Source organism: Bacillus rossius, chromosome 2 (assembly GCF_032445375.1).
Source record: "Bacillus rossius redtenbacheri isolate Brsri chromosome 2, Brsri_v3, whole genome shotgun sequence".
NCBI lineage: Eukaryota > Metazoa > Arthropoda > Insecta > Phasmatodea > Bacillidae > Bacillus > Bacillus rossius.
Genome location: NC_086331.1, coordinates 1,665,635 through 1,680,020, shown reverse-complemented (window position 1 = coordinate 1,680,020; position 14,386 = coordinate 1,665,635). Strand labels below are relative to the sequence as shown.

Genomic DNA, 14,386 nt, shown 5'->3' with positions numbered 1-14,386 from the left:
TATGGACGCGAAAACCACGCAGTTTTTCTCACACACCGATAGAATTCGCTGCCAGAGCAGCTGAACCGATAGTAGAATCATTCGATTTGCAGAGCGAAATTTTAAACTATAGATAAAACGGCTCTTATCAAGTGAAAGCTTGAAAAAATTCTAAGCCCCAGTTTTGGACCGGGTTTTCAACAAGGAATTTTATTCAAAACTACCCATATTGATAACATTTACTAAACAGTTAATACTCTAAATTTTACCTTTGTCTTTGTGAACTTTGGTTTTCTCCATCCGCCACAGATGGCAGCAGCGAAATTACCTACTCCCAACAAATTCCTTAGGTATACCGAGAGTTAAGATGTAGCAATATATATATATATATATACACTCTGCCTTTAATTACATTATTTACAGCGATGTTTGCGTTAAATGCATGTAGTAGCATGTTACGGACTTAAAAAATAAATGGAAAAATTCAAGGCTTCACTCACTTATTTATATGTTTTAACCCCCAAATGTATAAGCTTATTAGTTTTTTTACTTTAGAAATAATTTTAACTTTGGGATATATCACAGAATTTAACAAAAAAGAATAAAACTTATAGGATTCACTGTAGAATGGTAACATAAATTTACTCTAGAACATTTTATGTTTTACATACATTTTTTACAGTAAATTAGAACTATTTTTGACTTAGTGTTATATTTATCATTACATTTGTTCTTAGAATGTAGGTATATATTTTTCGACTTCTCTGCTGGAAATATTTTTTCTATTAATGTTAAAATTCCAATTTTGCTGCTTTTGTGATGTCATAACTTTCCGCTACGCAATGTATGTAAACTGCGAAGAAATTATTATAAATGCCGGAACGTAGTTTGAATATCGAAGAAAACCGTTATTACATCATGTGCGCTTTGCAGCTGTTTTTACTGCGTTCAATTTAGAAGGAAATGCATTCACGCTAGAACTTTTCGTTTGACAAACAACTGATTGCTTTCTGTTTGAGATCGGGACTGTACGTAGAAGAGGTATTTCCTTTGAAACGTTTGCTAAACTGAAATATATTTCTACCTCAAAGCCTTTTTTGTTACATAGCGCTAAAAGTTTTTTTGAGATAAAATAGTATTTAATGTTATTAATTTATGAAATTGACAGGTTAAATAAAACCAAATATTGAATTAAGGAAGTTAAATTTTGTGTTACGTTAAAAATTGTTAAGAGAAATTTGTTTTTAAAATGTGATAATCAGTATTTTTTTTTTCTACGAGGATCACGCTTCTCTTAGCAAACCTGTTACGTAGTGAGGCGCTCATCTGTAAAACCCAGCATGAACTGGACGTAAGGTTTTCGCAAGCAATGAAGTTACGTCACTATACGCTGGAGATATTAAGCTAGAGCTGTTTAAAACTGTCATTTGTAAGTGGGAGTGTACGAACATCAACGCAGACATGTCATTATTATTACTACCAGGCAAACCGCGTGACAGACTGCAAGAGAGTAGATTATATTACTTTATTAATAATAAGGATAAAAATATATCGAGACTACGAGAGAGCGGGGTGTTTAATAATAATTTAAATTTAGCGTCTAAACGGAAATGATGTTATTCGAGAGATGGGTGAGGTTGTAGCGAGATACGACTGAAAGCATCGGTGAGGGAAACGTCAGTCATGTTTCCCGCTTACGAAAACCTAGGCTAGACTCAGCCAAGAATATGGTCGTGATTGCCTTGTGAAGTGGAAAGTGGCCAGAAAATTAAATGACGGGTTTGGTGACCACGTGTATTTTTTCAACAAAACCACGTTTTGTTGGTTTATTTTTTATTATGAAGGAAATCTACTTTCACGTATAATTTAAATGCATATTTGGTTTGAAATAATAATTAAAAATGTATTAACCAGCTAAAGTTCCTTTAGGGTTTGTAAAATAATATGTAAAATGTGCAAGCATACAAATCACAAAAATACTTTATGATGAGCTACGTCAAACAGTAGCTTTGTTTTTTTTTATATATTTTAAGAATTCGGGTATAAATTTGTTTTAAGTTAACAAAATGACTGCAGAAACCCTTCACCTATTTTTCTTAAATAAATATAAAACTTGTAATCTGATTAGAAAATATAAGTCAGTGAAATTATAATTTGAGATTACATGTTTGTAAGCTTATGAGAATAAAATAATTTATTTGTAAATCAACTTGGGAGGATTTAAGAAATCATACATTCAAGAAAGAAAAAAATTCGTCGTGTTTTGACATGTTGGGTTACGTAAAATAATTGTTTATGACATTCGTATACATACATATATTATTATTATATTTTTGTATGTTATTCTATTACTATGGAGATTGCTTGTAGGATTCCTGAACAAGCAAATTGTGTTATTTCGACGACTGTATGTTTACAGGGATTAAAAAAACATACTATTCTAACAATTCTGTAAAGCTGTCTACATTAGAGTCGCTGATGAAAGTAACTGCCCTAAACAGATGTATCATTGTGTTACCAGTGTTTGCAGCATAGTCATCGCTGGGCAGATATCGAAGTGAACACGTACCTGGGACAGGAGTATTTTGCGACAGACTTGTGCGATCGTGCGGCTGCTCTTTTGCAGGATAAGATTACACAACGTTTCTTTCAGATGTCTGAGGCGATTGCAAGACCTTCCTCTCGCAATAGTCGTGGGCCAATCGGAACGAGATATCATAATGACTTTGTGTGCAGTACGCACAGAGAGGGACTTGGAACACTACTAGCACGAGGAATAACGAAGAGATTATCCTCGGGTCCGCGGTGCGTCGTCTGCAGAGAACTAGGACACTTTCGGGCCAGGCAATCCAAGAGAGAAGGAAAATGCGGTGATTGGACAGGATAAGAGTCTACTGGTTTGAAGAACAAATGTCCGGCTAGTATTCGGATGCATCTCATGAATTCGCATAGGAAATATAACTTTATAATAATAAAACAATCCTTTAAGACATTTTTATAATTTATAGTTATATTACGTGTGCGGAAAATTTATAGTACTGTTTATGAATTTTAACAAGATAGGTAATATTTTAGTAAGATTCCTTGTCGAAAATAAGGTAAAAGGCCGAGGTTAAGTATTTTTTTCGGAGTCTTTTTCGCTTTTATCGGAGCCTTTAATATTTAGGAAATTCCTTATTTTTGTTCTGTTTCGTGCTGCTATCTGCGCGTGGTGGTGGTAATCAAGGTTTACGATACAGGTAATAATTTCTAGCGCCGAGTAGGGAAAGTACGAATATTTATCACGCTCGGCGTTGAACAGCGCGACGCATTGCCATGCGGTTTTTCTAAGGTCCGGGTTGATAAACTACGCAAGAAACGCAATAACGTAAGTAACGCATAGTATAAGTTTATTAGCAACATGGAACAACATGAGAACACATGAATTTGCTCGTTACCAAGGTTAGATATTTACACTTCTCAGGTGAGAAATAAAGACTCGCTCACTTTTTTAGTTGTCAACAGACAGCACAAGAAATTGCACAGAACACATTTTGTAACGCCACCGCGAAATGGAACTAAGTTTAAAATACAGACTATTTATTGCGCAGTACTGCTATCGGTGCTACGTAAATTGTGCGCACATCCTAGAAAAAATTAATTGTGTTCTCCAGCTTGATGGGCCGTGTACATGTCAGTGGAGAGGAATATGGGGAATATACAGAAAGACATTGGGGGGGAAAAGGCTAGGAGAGAACTCGAAAGAGCTCTCGAAAGTGAGTGCAAATAGGATCGGTTATTTACGGAATTCTGAGAACCACGTTCTTGGAGTCCGTGGAATCAGAATAATCAGATACATCTGAATGAAAATCATGCAGAGTTAGATTTAAGGTAAGCAAAAAAAAAAAGTTTCAAAACCGAAACACGAAAGAACGCAAACAATTTTTGAAAGATTAATTTTTAAATGTGTATTATGTCAAAGTCTGCAACTATGATTTTTTAAACTTATTTAATACCATTGCTTGCAAATGTTTTAAATAAGCTAACAATCGATTTCAGGATGTACAGCTTCGGAAAGTAGTTAGAAGTTCCCAAGCTGTGGCTGTCAAATACGATCCCCTTTATTTCATCCCTAACTGCAAAAACAAATGCCATTTATCCCGGGTCGTGCGAAAAGACATAATTTCCCTTCGTTGCAGAAGAACAAGTTACCAAGTTGCCCCGAGAACACTCGCGTCCTTCCTGAAAGGTGTTGGACACATCGCAACCCAGGCTGGCTGCTGGCGGGCGCGAATAGCACCGCCAAACAGTCAATAACAAAACCTTTCTGCGATAGACTCCAATCGCACTTTCAAAGGCTCTTTCGGCGCGGAGATAACATACGCCACGGGCGAAGCAGCGCACCTACTATGCCAGTTGTTCAAAGTGTACCCAAAATAACGGCTGGTACCTTGATCCTGTTCCTTTCTCGTCGCTCGTGTGAAGTGTAAGAATCAGATAAGACAGCAACGTGATAACATCTTCAAAAGTATGGACAGGATCGTCGCTTGATTAGAGATGAATCCGCAGGTCCGCACTGGACCAGAAATAAAATAATTAATTTTACTAATAATTGATTCTACTTGTTCATATGAAGGAACACAAGAAATAGTACGTTTAATTTTTATTTTTTATCAATAAAAAACTTCTGCTTCGTAATTTTTTTGAAAACAAATGTGTTCTAATAATAAAATATATGTGGTATTTTACCAGCTATTTTATATACATATTTGAAACAGTTTAGTAGGATTTTCAATTTTATTTAATTATTTACGACTGGTAAGAAATCACATATTACAAGTTCTTAAGGTGTATATATATATATAATGTATATATAACTTTATACACATCTGCTGTCTCGCTTACAAATAATATTATTATATAAATTTTAGCTAAACTTTAATTGTGTAAGAAAACTCAAGAAAAATATTTATGTAATTCTAACGTGATTGTATTTTATAACCCTGCATTGTATTTACATTGGTACACTAATTATGTCAACATTTTGTAATTTCTTATTTAAGTTATTTATAACATATTTTTAAAGTATAAAATACAATACAAATATAAAATATACATATATACAAACATACGATACAATGTAATTTATACAATATTTATACGACATTTAAAATGTTGTCTTTCTTTCATAAAAATTATTTAAAGATATATTTAATAACATCACATTAAAGATGTACGTTGAAAAGATAAAAGATAAACTGTACTGAATCTGAATTTCCATCTTATTTTATGTTCCATTTAAATAAATGTCGAGTTATTACTGCCACAGTAATTTTTGAATTTTTTTAAACAAATACGTTTTTTATTGAGGTTTAAATAATGCTCTGCTAAAGTAATGACTTTTGAATACAGTTTCATCCTTAAAGATTCAAATTTTAACACCTGGCACGTGAACCAAATGCTACTGATACTTCCTCCCTTGCATTCATTTCGATGACATTTGTTTTAATGCATAAGCTAAAATATTTTTAACCAATCGTGGCACTGGAACCCCATGCTCCTGCAGTGTTTTAAATAATATGTTTGAATAGCATGATACAACAAACTTATAGTAATTTCATTTTGTCTACTAGAGTATTTTCAAAATACAAATAGAATGCATAGGTCTTTTCTTCGGAAAACGGCATTCTTTGTGTTATTCTGTGGCCTAGCTTAAGAACATACAGAAGAATCAAGAGAATATATCATCATATTTTCTTTTTTTTCTCTTGTGTAGATAAAATAGATCTTTAACTTGGGTGACTTTAAACTTTAAAAATCATTTGATAATAATTTTCCCTTTAAATTTTTAAATAAATGCATATTAATATAACTTCATCGACTAAAGCAAATACTAAATATCACTTAAAATACTCCAAGTTCCATTAAAAAATATTACACAATATTAAAAGGTGTTGCTTTATAGTGAATGGTTGCAAAGAAAAAAAAAGTAAAAAAAAAATTGTAAATTTGTGTTTTCAATGTGTTCATCACATTTTAGCTGTAATATTGTTGTTTTGATCTTGGCGTACTTAATTGTTGGTATGGTAAATTTTGTTTGCAGATTACTCAACACCGATGTGTGCATAGTGGAGCGATAATCTACATGCATAATTTCCCGGTATATGAAATAACCCAATGAAGTCCAGTTCACAGTGTCATCAACACGCTAGTCGGGGTAAGTTGGCAACACTTAGTATCTTAGGATTATATTTGACCATGAAGTCATCAGGTAAGATTGATGAAAAATTCACGTATTTTATAGTTTGCCTTATTTTTTTATTTCTTATAAAAATTGAAAGATTTTTTTTATTCACAAAATGCTGTAAGTACGTACGTGAAGTGTGACAAGTTAAGAGAATCAAACAATCTAAATAATTTTAACAAAAATGTATCTATAGTACTATAGTTAGGTAGAGTCGACGCCAGTGTTAAGGCTTAGAGCGTGAGACAACTGACATTTTGGACGACATCGCTGACATCATCTCGGATTTTGTTATCTTTAATGACCTTTACCGAAGTCAGTCCTGTGTATGCCTCGGCGTGTAAAACCAACAACAGGACAAGTTTTAACCGGTTCCTCCGGGTCATTTCAAAAATGTCTTAGAATCGAAACTCTCTCTCTTAACTAATATTATTCTTATAATGAGTTCACTATTTAAAAACACAAGCTTGCCCATAGCAGCCGAGCTCACACTGTGCTCATGACCTGTGCGAAGTCGGTTCAAAATTGAATTCTTACTGTTAATTTTCAGGCCATGAAATTTCGAGGTGTATCTCACAACATTTGGTGGTGTTGGTGAACAACTATATTAATTATCAAATGATTATCCCGTGACTTCTGACCAGCAGTTTGTGAACACAATTATTCCACATATTGTTTAATTTGGGTTACGTAAAATTTTTAGTTAACAATTCTATTCCCGACACATTTTTTACCTAATATATTTGCTAGTAACATTTTATAAGTAATAGCACTAAATGATGTTTTATGCAGGAATCACCCGAGCACATTAATATATCGACGATTTCTTGCCACAGTATGACTGGTAAACACAAACACACCGCAGAGATGACTAGAATGGCACCCTACTCTTTTTTTCTCATCGGCTCTTGCGTCTGTGTCCGTAACATTAATATAAATTAGTATATTTCCCTCCTGTGCGCGCTCTTGCATTTGTGTTACGTCTCCGACATTTTGGAGGCATCTTCCATTATATTTAATTTTCTGTTTAAATGTTCTTTTTTTTAGCTTACTATTCTGTTAATTATTTAGAATAATTTTATTACTTTTGTTAGTTATTATTTTTATTTAGGTTCAGAAGGATTGGTAGTACTGGCCGTTTATCGCAGGCCGAAGGCCATAATTGGCTTCAAATTTAATATTTCTGATTTATGGTGTTATTATTTCAATGTACGGTGTCAGACCATTAATGTTAATATATTTATGTCTAAATATGATGTATAAAATACATAAGACTGAACATATGGCTAGAAATGTTTTTGTGCCGCTAAAGTACGGGCGTGTGGTCGTGACGTCAGCCAGATAGCAGGTGTCACGTGAGACATACCAGCTGATGCCCACCTCCGTAGCGCAGTCGGATGCACACCGGCTTGCGGTGCGAGGGGTCCTGGGTTCGAGTCCCGGGTAAGGCATGGGTGTTCATTTACATACAGCGAATTTATTGCTGATGAAATGATGACGTCTCGGATAAGGACAAAGTACCCTCTGGCTGTTGGTGTAATACTGTAGGCCACCCTATTTCAAGTATAAGTATACCTGTAAGTATATTCCAGCTGATGTGCTGTGAGTGGTTCCGCGCTGGCAACGAGACGGTGTACGTTGGTGGACTGCCGCGCCTAACCAACAACGACGCGCAATTTAATGTTCAAGCAAATATGGTCTTACGAGCGTTGGTAGTAACTCTGGGTGGTATAATCTACGCGAGTGTGTGCAACGGAAAGCAAGGAAGCAACTGGCCTCGTGACTGCCGGCCATGTGCGGTTCCACGCCGTGCCGTTGCGCGTGTGAGTGTTAAGGTGTGACGTTACAAGAAAACTATGACTAAGCTAGTCATAGTCAGGTTCAAGTAAGTGGCAACTTACCACTATATTTGGATGATGGAGATTTCGCATGGTGCAAAGATGTATGAAACGACTGTGTTAGTCACGAATGATTTTGCTTCGATTAATATTTAAAAAAAAAACTGTTGCAGATTATTACTTTATTTTCACGCAAGGTTAGTGCAGAGAATATACAACAAAAACTTGCGACTTATAGTTACACCGTTCAAAGACCCAGTGTACGTCACTCCCGCGTTTGACTATCAACTTAAATATGCGGCGAAGACATCCCGGGCTATGACATTTTTTTAACGGCCAATTTAATGTTAATATTTTATTGTAATGATTGTATGTCAAATTAAGTCATTACTTTTAACGATAAATGTGTTAGCCTCTTTTAGTATAAAGAAAGTACGAAAATGTTTTAGTGAAAGTTTTAAGCGAGTGTATTTTTGGGCTACTATTTGGTAAAGGACAGAAACGAGAAATACGTTAGGAAATTATCTCGTGCAGCCTTTTGGGATTAATTATTTGTATATAGTTTTTAATATATTTTATATGAAATTTAATTTTAATTTAAATTCATGGCCATGCGAAAGATTTGCTGTTTGGAAAGTATTGTGTTTTTGTTTTGTTTTGGAAATGCTTAGATAAATGGATTTTAACACATATATTTTATTTTGATATTTTAATTAATTCATTCTGCTACTTCAGGACTCTATCCTGATTTGGTTTTACAGTGTTGTTAGTTTAATATTATGCATTTACCTGTTCGCTTTAGCATGGGTTCCGTTTTACACGAAGTTAGGGTTTTTGTCGCAAAGTTTCCGTTATGTTGTGCATTTTGGAAGTGATCCCAGGTGAGGGACGGGAGTGGTCTCTAGTAGTCCCAGCAGTTCTGAGAAGTGGCCAAACCTCGGGCGCTACTGCTACTGTTAGTTCTCGTGCACGCCAGTAGGGTGGGGCTGCGCGCAATCTCCCCTCCCCCTCCCGCTTCCACTCGCACTGCAGCAACACAGGCGCGAGTGCAGACAGTAACCTGGCGGCAAACCTGACGGTCTGACTACGAAAATAATTTCTAGCACAATTTTTAAATTATAACTTTACAATGTTATCCGTGTCAAACCGGAATGACATCTTTGTAAGATATTTGAAGCACTGCAGATTGATTCCCCAAGATCTTAATAATGGTAATGAAAGGAAAAAACAGGGGTGTTGTCTGTACAGTCGGTTTACGGACGATAATTTTACGTGATAACGTCATAAGAAAACATTGATGAAAAAATTTGCATACTTTTTAATATTCAAATATTATTTACAGTTTTTGCAAATTTAATTTAAATAATTTGTTTAAATATAATCACGAACAAATGGTTATATAAATAAACTGAAATCAAATGAATGTCAATAAATTGTTAATTTGAAATGTCAAAATTGGACAAAAAAAATAAAAAAATTTAAATTGCTGCTTTTAAAAAGCCCGCCTTAACCTGTTTTATATTATAGAAGATTTTCTCGCACGGTGGTTGGCCGGTTCTCGCACGCTCGGCTCTGGCGGAACGTTACAATTTTTCCTGCGTGCAGCCCGGCATTCATCGATTCACGTAAAAAAAGGAAAGTTACTTTGTTGGACCTGATGTGTTTGAAGGCTTCCATGAGCTTCATGGGACAGTGTAAACAGGTGAAGTACATTCACGTGAACCTTCAACTGCGTGTAACACTATCCTAAAAATACTGAATAAATTATGCTGAATAAAAGGTTTTCAAAGAGGTAATCTAACAATTATAGCCAAGGATGGATGCAAAGGTTGAAGTAGCAAATAGTTACATTAACTTAGTTCGTTTAATCATGGGCAAAGGCCTCACGTGGTTATCATACAAATACATCATTCTTTCACATATAATTAATACTTGCTTAATACTGATAGAGCTAGTACACATGCCACGGCAAAATACGTGAACGCATATCTATATTTTCTTTAGGATTAAATGCTTGATTGAATACATAATATTAACTTGATAAGAAATTTTACAATTAAGTATTAACGCTTACACACAAGGATAAAGAACACTAACATGCCTCATTAGAGAATACAAAAACGTCAAATGAACATGCAGGCGACCGCGGCCTAACCTACACTAGGCGGTATAAGCTTACTGTAAAGCATGATAAGGCATGATATAAAAGGAAAATTTACAAATTAATACATTAAATTCATTACGAAAAAACAAGTCCTAACGAAGACTGTAGACCAGACGGGGAGAGACGTCAAACAAACTATGCATGGTATTAATACAAAAACGATCAAGGAAAACAATAAATGCCAAATTGAATTTAGACGGTGACGGCCGAAATGGAATTTATAATACAGCTATTACCAAGTACCGTTTACATTACTGTAAGGGTCACCACCTTACAACACTTACGTGCATTCTCCCCGCTGTCACACACTCTCTCTAAAGCAAGTATCAGACTACATGCTTAATTCACGACCAGCACCGACTGACTGCTAACCAACAAGAAGAGCCTTCAAGGCATTACACCTAGTTTTAATTAAGCAAGAGGGCGCCACGCGCATGCGCGGACACCTCACGAGGGGAAGACAAAACACAGCACTGGACGCAGATAGGAGGGGGAAAGTAGGAAGGGAAGGAGCGCCGAAGTCCGCCGCGCGGCGCGAAATTCAAGTGACGCGCACCGACCACTTCATGTTAACAGTAGGCATCAGTTGACGGGAAGCCTTATTTTCACAGACGAGAGAGCCAAACGCCCGATCGTGCATCTTCGGTTTTTTTTGTTCATTGTAACTCATGATAACTAATGGTCAATTAGGTTAGGTTAGCTACATTATAAATACTTTAAATATTGTGGACGGTTGATTTGGTTAGGATAGCTACCATCATGTAAACGGTTTCTTAGCCCTGGATATCTACATATTAAAAAGTTATTTGCTAAGGAACCATAAAATAATTTATAGCATTTTTAATGTAGCTATACTTACCTAATATAACCAACCATCCACAATGTTTTAAAGTATTTATAATGTAGCTAACCTATCCTAATCGACCGCAAAATTTAATGCCACACCGGTTTATACAATCAGATAGAACGGAAAAAAAATTGGTTGTCTGTAAAGTCGGTTTACGGACGATAGTTTAATGTGACAACGTCATAATAAAACATTGATGAAATGATTGCATACTTTTATGAATAAAATTGAATCATTTTTATTTTAATAATAAAATAATAAATACTTGAAACTATAATAGTAATCAGATTTTTAAAATGCAAGAATAATTAACCTTAATTGCCGAAATTGTTGTTGTAATAAGCAATGAAAACCAAATTAACTTTTCACTTCACCTTTTAAACAGTCGACGAAACAGTTCACGTGTAGATGACTTGTAATTAATTTTAAAAACTGGCGTTTAGTTATAAAGTTTAAATATTTTTATGAACAAGTTTTCATATGAATAAACTTTAATCAAATATCTATCATCAATTATATGAATAACCATATTGTTTTAGTCAATTGTAACATACCTATTATTACTGCACTCGCCGACAGCGTAACGGAACACAGCGTAACGGAACAATGTGCGTAACGGGACACTTTTTCGTGCGTGCAGCCGGCGTTCATCGATTTATCAGACGTCACGTCAAAAAGCGAGCATGAACTTGGGGGACTTCGGGTGTGTCTCTCTCGTCTGTGAAATGAAGGCTTCCCTCAGTTGACAGCGGGCCTGTGAACCGCACAGCGCTGGTGTCGCCGCCACACGAGTGTCTCGCCGCGCGGAGTGAGGGAAGTGAGTGAGGGAAGTGAGTGAGGGGAGAGGCTAATTAGACCCGCACTCCTCGTCGTGCCTGGCTACTCCGCAAACAAGGGCACATGCCGTGGGGCAAGCGCGCGACTGAAACAAGTTCAGAAGCGAACAGGCTAGCTGCTCACGTGTGCGAGTATACACGTAACCTACCTTGTAGTGTGCCAGTATGCGAGATGCCGAGTGCGGTAGTAAGCGAGTGTGTGCGAACATGTGCAAGTAACCAAGTACGGAAATATGCGAGTGTGTGAGATGGTGGGCAGGTAACCAAGTGTGCAAGCATGCGAGTGTGTGAGAACACTTGCAAGTAACCGTGTGTGCAAGTACGCGAGTGAGCTACGTCTCAAACAAGCCATCGAGCGCTGCTTCTACCATTGTGCGTCTAGCAAGTAATTTAATAGCTAAAATATAATGCACAAGTTCGCCTTCAGTAAAGCACACGATGGACGTCAACAATTCTAACAATCACGACGAAAAAAAATCTTACTTCTTTCTGAGTACTTAATTTTTTGTTCCCCTTCTCCCTCCAACTGTTTCATCGAGTGCCCCACTCTTGAGCATTTCCCTTTTCTTCTTTGATCTCGTCTTACCCTGCCGCTTGTATAGAAAATCACTTCAAAATTTTTGTGATTTCAAAAAGAACCTCATCGTAACCTCGTTTGCCAAAATATTTTCTTGTGAATCCACAAATATTAGAGTGTAAATTTTAGAATACCTCCGGTTGCACGGGGAAATAAAACAGATAACAAATAATTAATTGAAGAATATCTATTGTAGTATCCCTATTTTCAAAAATCAAGTTTTGTAGGTCCAACAAATACGAGTAAAAAAAGCACATGCGATTTTTTACTTGATTCACCAGAGTAACATAATTTGACAACTATGTTTAAAAGATGGGTGCGTTGAATTCACGTGCGTTAGAGTGAAATCTTTCACTTAAATAATCGGTTTGAGCGATAAAACTAGTCAATAATTCATTTTGAAAAAAATTCCACACAATAAAGTACGCACTGGGGCTTTACAAATAATCGAAACAAACATTGCAACGAAAAACATGCAAAGATTCTTACAGTTTTCAGACTCTATATTCGAAATTTTTTCCCTCCTTTACCTCCATCTTGAGCGTGTCACGTTATATTTCTCGTTACGCTCTAATATTTACCTACCACGCCGGCTTTAAAAAACGTTTTGTAATTTTACAAAGAATTTTATTAAGGACGAGCTGCCAAAAACATTCTCTTGAGAAACCTTACAGTAAAAAGGAATACAATACTGTTACATCGTATAAAAAACTAATAGTATATCTGAAGATGAAAGGATCGTTGAGTCCAAGGTTTTGATGTACACAGAAATGAACGTGCAATGGTTTACTATTTTGAACACACTTATATACGTATACCTTTGTTAAATATAATAAAGTATAAATGTCTGTATATTTATTTGCTGTGTGCAAGTGCGCGCAAGGGTAACTGCACTAGCGAGTTACTTCAGTTGCCTTTAGACACTCCCTTGTGTTCCCTCACACTCGACTCTCCCCAGTCCATCGGCTTTTCATCCCCCTTCAACCCTCTTTCCACCCTTACCACCCCTTACCACCCCATACCCATTACCCCGAGCCAGAAGAACGACAGGAGAGTATTTTTTAACGACGGTCGCTGTTTGCTGCCTCTTGCCGCGTTCTATCTTACGAAGAATGAGCGACTCAGCACAGACAAACAACAACAAAAAAGAACGTTAGCGTTTATCAAAAATATCCGTGAAAACGAGGCAACTGCATCGAGTTAGTACAATAAAAAAAAACTAGCACATTGACAAGACAAACTCGCAACGATGATGCTGCACTCTTTTATTTTTAGCTTGCCACGGAGACTGCGTGGATGCAACGTGGGCGCACCAATCTCAATAAGCTAATAACGAGGACTTGTTGATCGGGGTGTCATCGGCCGAGCAAACCGAGATCTCCGTAACAACTGGAGTGACCGGGGTCTTATGTATGCCTGTATGTCTGTAACTGACTTTGTCCGATGATAACTTTCGAACCGTTGGCGGCATTTTCAGACAATTTTGAAGCTAGTTCGTGTATGAGCGAAAACGGTCCAGGTTTTTTTTTATATATTTTAATAGAACATGTTTTGATTTCAAAATCAAACGCATTTCTGGCTTGGAATCCAAAGAGAATACTTAGATATTTAAAGACATAATGACACTGCATGTTGTAACGTGAACTAAAGAAAATTACTAGCAATTAAATGTAACTTAATTATATCTACTACTGATGAAAGTTTTGCCGTCGAGAACCGACGAGAAGTGATGACTATACCATCTTGCACATTAAATTTGAAAAAATCACTCATGACAAACAGTTTCAAGGACATACAGAAAAATGGAGCTCTAAATATAAGTAGATACAAAAAACGTTGGTCACTACGTAACCTTAATTCGCGAGATCTAACTAAGTTCGGGGTGGAACAACTAGTTTATTTTATTCAATAATTTATACTGG

General features: G+C 36.1%; 1 protein-coding gene across 1 annotated transcript in view; it reads left to right on the top strand.

The window, feature by feature from the left end:
- Positions 1-14,386, top strand: part of LOC134529023 (leucine-rich repeat neuronal protein 3-like) — a 275,127-nt gene that overhangs the window by 238,275 nt on the left and 22,466 nt on the right. Inside the window, exon 4 of the mRNA XM_063362701.1 lies at positions 6,062-6,175. The gene's annotated coding sequence lies outside the window, so the exon portion shown is untranslated. The remainder of the gene's footprint in view (positions 1-6,061; positions 6,176-14,386) is intronic.